This window comes from Botryllus schlosseri, chromosome 3 (genome assembly GCF_051294905.1).
Source record: "Botryllus schlosseri isolate E-star chromosome 3, Bs_hap1, whole genome shotgun sequence".
Classification (NCBI taxonomy): Eukaryota; Metazoa; Chordata; class Ascidiacea; order Stolidobranchia; family Styelidae; genus Botryllus; species Botryllus schlosseri.
This window is the reverse complement of record NC_137238.1, coordinates 30,040,458-30,047,381: the sequence shown is the minus strand read 5'-3', so window position 1 is coordinate 30,047,381 and position 6,924 is coordinate 30,040,458.

The following is a 6,924-nucleotide window of genomic DNA, read 5'->3' as shown; positions in this document are numbered from 1 at the left end:
GATTCAAATGGGGCATACTATGAAACAAGCAGAAATGCAGTGGAAGCTTCTTACTATGTTGCTTTGGAAATAGCGAGGAATAAAAAGCCTCATACGATTGGTGAAGATTTGATAAAACCTTGTGCATTAAAAATTGTTGAGCTTGTGCTTGGAAACGAAGGGAAAGAAAAAGTTGCTGCCGTTGCATTATCAAATAATACAGTTCAGAGAAGGATCGAAGACAAGGCGTTAGATATAAAAGATCAAGTTATACAAGAGATTAAGTCTTCTGCGTTTGGCGTCTTTTCGATTGAACTGGATGAATCTACTGATGTTGCATCGTGTTCCCAGTTAATGGTATTTGTAAAGTATGTCCATTCAAATGCATTCAAAGAGGAGCTTCTTTTTTTGTTCCTGTCTGGAAACAACTACTAAAGCTGTTAACATTTTTGAAAAAGTTTCTTCGTTCTTTGAATCCGAAGATCTTTTGTGGAAAAACGTATGTGGGTGTTGTACAGACGGAGCCCCTGCTATGCTAGGAACCCGATCTGGATTTCAAGCTCATGTTAAAAGACAAAGTCCGAATGTAAAAGGTATTCACTGTATGATTCATCGTCATGCGCTGGCTTCTAAAACGCTTCCTGCTCCATTACGCGAAGTTCTTGATCAGGTAGTTAAAATGGTCAACTTCGTTAAAGGAAGTGCTCTTAACTCCCGATTGTTCAAGAAACTGTGCAATGATATGGATGCAGATCACCAGGTACTTCTTTTTCACACGAGTACTCGTTGGCTTTCAAGGGGAAATGTTACCCAACGTGTGTTCGAGCTGAGAAACGAGCTTAAATTATTTTTTGAGGTTCAAAAGAAATCGGAATTTGTTGCATTGCTGAATGATGATGATTGGATTAGACGTCTTGCTTATTTGGTAGATATGTTTGGTCAATTGAATAAACTAAATCTGAAGATGCAAGGGAAAAACACCAATATAATACTATTTAAAGACGCTTTGAAAGCTTTCACCAGCAAACTGGACAACTGGAAGAGAAAAGTTCGATTGAGCAATGTTGCAATGTTTGAAGTATTATCATCAGTCCTGGTTGTTGATGGCAAGGAATAAATTATTCCACAGATGGAAAAAGAATTGATTTTGCAACATCTGGCGTCTCTGGAATCAGAATTCATTCGATATTTTCCCGAAATTGATGACGATGAGCTTGATTTAATCCGATGTCCATTCACATTGCCGGTGGAAAAAGTTCCTGATGAGTTGCAGGATGAATTTTTAGAACTCAAAACGGATTCTCGCGCAAGAGACTTGTTTAGGGAAAAATCAATTACCGAATTTTGGCCATTGATGTGTGATTCATATCCTAAAGTGGCCGAGAGAGCTATTAGAACTATCCTTCCGTTCGTCTCCACTTACCTATGTGAATCAGGATTTTCAACGCTTTTACAAATGAAAACAAAGCAAAGAAACAGGTTAGACGTGGAGAACGATATTCGCTGCGCTCTGTCCAATACTCTTCCACGCATTCATGAGTTGTCGAAACAAAAGCAATCACAAGCTTCACACTGATTGTTATATGGAATGCCTCTTATATTTTGAACACATTCTTTGAATAAAATTCGTTTCAGCAACGTTCATGACCATCAACTTTAGTACAAAGAGACTAAAGAGCTTATAAACACTGAGAAATACATTAAGATATTCAATGCCAACCACATTTTAGCAAACTAAATTTTAGGGGGGGAATTCAATTCGAACATTGCCGAAAAGGGGGAAAAGCACAAAAAAGGTTGGGAACCACTGGCATATACTATTTAATTAAATAAATAGCTACGTTATGCGTTCGTGAATCGCATTATCCCGGGCTTCATTCGCAATGGAATGCGGGCATTTGTTCGTGAAACGTGTGTATAATGGTTATATAGTAATGAAATTACCTGTATGTCAGAGGTCTCAAACACGCGGTGCGCGAGACCATTTTGTGCGGCCCGCGACGGCATTGTGGATTTCGAAGAATTCGACAATATTTAGATACCAATTTGTTTATATTTTATTTGAGAACCTAAAATTTGCTCTAAAAGTACTCCAGGAGCATGAAGCTACTCATCAAAATTCACAATAACATCACTTTCAAAAGTTGCGGCGCAGTAGAAGATTACCAATTCGACTCGAGTTGAGTCGCGTCAAAAGATACAATCAGAGAAGTACTTTTGTGACTCGGAACGCCGTGACTTGGTACAACCACAGACGCAACAAACTATCAAACTGGTATGGAAAATGGTAAAATATCAAAAGGGCGTAGCTTGCGTTTCGTAGCTTATTTTGATATCTAAGCAGGTTGGTATGGCAACCATTGACAGTATGTTGCCCTTTTGGTGTATAGTTGATTACTTCCTTGCTGCGTCATCTTGTGTATCTTCATCCATGTTTTTATCGCCAATTAAATGAGGCGAGTATAAAGTAGTCGTAGTCTACGCTTCACAGGTGTAACACAAATGGATTCTTCGGCGATTGGACATTTCTATTGCTGTGGCAGTCATTATATTCAAGTTGTTATTGATCTGTTCAAATATGCGAAGGTATAAATCTAACGCTGATTTAATTTGACTTTGGTAATGACATGATCAATAGCCTAGTTATCAGGAGTATGCCCGAAACCCAGATTAAACTGTACTGCATCAATGCTCTGATATCTGATTAATCTATGTAAAATTCTAAAATTCTACCTATAATTGCGGCACGTCAAATGTCCGCTAGCTGCAAAATTGTACGGCGACAGCTTTTACGATGTCCTTATGCATATGTACTCTCGCATGGTGTCTACAACTAATTATTTTGACAAACTATGCCACGTACAGCAACAATTTTACTCAGAGATCTAAAATGTTATTTTTTTCGTGCTGGGCGTGAATTCACTATAGTAAATCACATTTTTACGATGCGTGTGGTGTGGAATGTCAGTCTGCAAGGTCCCGTCAAATAAAGCCTACTTGGAAATACCTTGAATTCCTCTGTTATTGGTACTGCGCGGCCCGAGCCACATCAAAAAGTAGGAAATTGGCCCGCGTGCACATTTGAGTTTAAGACCTCTCCTGTATGATAAGGGCGTATTGCAGATTAGCTTCATAGAAGCTGTTCGGAAAAGTCTGCTAGGGCCCAAGACCAGCGTTTGGAACGGCCTATCGAACCACTGTTCCGATCGGCATAACTAGAGAAAACTTCATGAAATACCGATAAGGCAGCGTACTGGTGGAGTATCCGGTAGCTTGATCGAAAGACCGTGAGTTCAGTCCTACCTGATTAGTCACACTCATAGCCATGACTTGGCACTCGGCATTATCGGGATAGCATAAAGGTCCCACCATGGTATGCATATGCACAGATGGTGTGTATTTATATCATGAGTCGGTATAATTGCGGCGTAATTCTAAGGGGTGCGAACGCTAAATTAGGTTAAGAAAGATAGTTGTAGCGTGCCAAGATATCAAACATTGTTACCAACTGGCGTGTCAATCATTTTTAATTTTGTCATAGCGTTTCAAGCATGGAATCACACCAACCACCTATCTGTAGCTGACAGTGGCACCGGGTACGTCAGTGATTCTTGCGGTATTGGTCTCGAACGGTATAAATTTTGGTCGCTACCGCACTAGACTAACCGCCTAATGTACGTAATGTGTACACCATTTAAATTTAGTCGCGTAATGAATGATCTTCTGTGGTTTTCTTGATCGTTTCCAAGTATACCGTGTTCGGTACCATTGCCAATAAGTGACAGGCCCATCAAAGATTTTATGATAAGATGGCCCGGCGAAAAAAATGTGCAAACCCCTGCTAATCATTTTGGAAACGCACACAGCGTATGGAGTCGCATGTTGCCGAACGCGTGTCTGATATCGTGAAAATGCCCTGGGTCAAAATGCTGGTTACTATAAATATTCGCGATCCCACAGGCTGCGCAGTGCACATGCGCACTCCCAGATTACAGCACCCGAACGGTTTCATACAATATTAAGTAGCCGTATTTATATTTTTGTGGGTTTCCCAAAATCAAGAAATTTAGAATCAGTAAATCGCACGGAGCGCGAAAAAGATATGTCTAGGATAACTGAAACCTGCCCCAAAAGACCCTGTAATATGTTGATTTATAAAATAACTTTAGCTTTTTCCATTTTGACAACATATGTGACATGTTTTGCAAGAAACATAAGTATAATATGTCGTGTTCGTCACATCATTTGGCGTGCCATGAAAAATCATCTCGTGTGCCGGGGATTTATAGGCTGGTCATTGAGTTGAGGTTGATATGTATTGCAGTGCAGAAGTTGATATAGGGGTGCTTCGTCGACTCACCATCCATAGCGCTGATATTACGTAAGCACACGTCGCCCTGTTTTACAAGTTTTGACAGGCTTTTCAAGGTTGATGGTTCTCGGTCGATATGTTGCAGTGAGTGCACCAGTTCAACGTGGTGGTTATGCACGGACAATGCAATGCTATTACGCTATCGTCGCGTCATGTTGAAGTCAGGACTACGATTATTTACTGCACCACGGATGCGATGCAAAGTTACCGATTTAGGGTCCTGATCTCGTTATTATCAACCAATATCCAAGTACATTGCCACCCAGCAGACTCGACTTCGCGAATTCTCAGCATGTTTTCCGTTTAAGTGGTACGACAGCCGGTCTGACCCGGCCGCGTAGTGAAACCAAGACCTACCAATCAAGAAACCGGGCGCTCTACAATTACGCTTTATATCCGCGGTTGTCGTGGCAGCGAATCATTTACATGGAGTAGTAAGCCTGACATCTTAGAAACAGCACTTTTATTGTCCTTTGTTTGGACGTTGGAGATCCATCGTACCAGTCAGCCATAGAGTAACGAATAATATATATATTTTTCTTTGCGCTATACGTGGTCTGAACCCACGAAGCTGCATCTCTAATTACCCTGTAAGTATAGGCCCACACATTTCGATTTGAAAATTTTCGATCGGACTTCTGGTCTACGATACTTTTCAAAACAGCTGGACACATGTTTTTGAATAATGGTCCCGCGTACTCGTGATGTCCTGCACCGGCTCAACAGGTGACCGGAGTTTAATTCCGCTTCGGAGTTTTATGTGGGCTCGTCTTTCCCCGTGTCGCCATTCTTATGACGACAAAAAAGCCAATAAAAAGCCGAATGAAGAACGTATTCAAAATGAAATGCGAATGTAAAGAGCTTCTAACAGGACCGCCGAATTGGTATCAATATCAATAGTCGTCAGATTATATTTGCATCAGATCAAGATACAAAATGTACAATGACCCAACGGCTATAGTTGCGGTCCCCTAATTTAGCATCCACCTCGACCTAGTTCCCAATTTCACAGTTCTTTTACGGAGTTAATCTCTATTTCGCGGCTCTTTCTTGCTCTTTCCATTCCTTGTGAGTGCGTTCTTTCATCGTGTCTTTTTCTTTCGCCGTAAGAACAGCGCCGCTGGAGAAGAGCAGTCCATATAAACCTCCGACGCGGAATCGAACCCAGGCCGTTGGGTAGCAGGCGCTTATCGTAACCACTAACTACCGCGTAACTCCCTCCGATCGGGCACTGGGGCGAGGAGGATGCCAGATAAAGAGGCAGCAACTGATGGTCTTTTCGACATCCTCATGTCTGCTCATTTCAGCGCATTGTGTATTGTGTATCGCCTTGCACATTACGAATGTCTTGATCGAATGAAAATAGAATCTGACGATTTTTATTGGTAATTATTAGGGCAAGTTTTTGTTGCACTAAAATCGCGAGAAAGTTGCATATATTTTTAACAAAAGTTGCAGTAAAAAGTCGCATTTATACTTTTTGTTGAATTACTAGGGGATGAGATACTCGAAAGGTTCTGTTGCATAACCTAGTTCCTACAGAGCTGTCAAATTTGTTACTTTACTGCCATTTAACGCACGAAATTACATTTTTACCGACACATAGCGAGAAAATTACGCAATGCGGAATAATTTCCCTCAAAAAGTCAAACAGCATAGCTATAACCCCTCCCCCTAAAACAAGTCAACTACCACACCCCAAATTCCCTAGGTCTGTAGACTTGACCCAAGGCGTTGCAGAGAAACTCACTCTTGGCGACTTTAACAAAATCTATAGGCTGAATAAGGTGAACCAGTGAAAATGTATTTTTGGCCGTCCCCGCATGGGCGTTCGTGAAATGGAAAACTACTTTAAATTTAAACGACAGCATCAATACAGCGATCTATTTACATATTGTTCGAACACGGTCGTGCTTGGAGGAGTATAGTTGAACTTTTTGCTTGCAAGCCATTGGGTCATTGATAACACAGTGAGATGCAGCTAACCCATCATATAACTCTTTGTTATGCAAATCCAAGAGAATAGAACCATACTAGAAATAGTTTATAGCAAGCTTTTAAATCACTCCTTTACATTTTTACGCAATATTTCATAAAAGTTGCAGTAAAATTGGTATGAAAATTAGAGAAAAGTTGCAAAAAGTTGCACCATAAAATCCCTCCAAGCAGGTTTAAACATCATAGTACATATATTCAGAGTATCTAGGAAGCTGTAGTAAACTGTAAAGAAAGTTGCAAAAACTTGCCCTAGTAATTATATTATGATATTCTAGGATGCCAGTTTGCGGTGGAAATTACGCCCTTCACCACGTTAATCAATAACACCCAAACTCACATGTGTTTGGCCTATACTCGCTGCTTTTGTTCATAAAGCACAAAATCAATTCGTGTGAGTTTCTTTGTGCTTTACATATGATATATCCGTTATTTGTATTCAATAACAGCTTGCTTCAATTGTGCGAGGATACGCATGAAAGCTCGACCGAATCCACGAAAATTCTGAGGATCTGATTGCAGTATGGAGATTTTGAGTTGAATATGTTTTCAAGAATCGTGAAGCGAATTTTTGATAG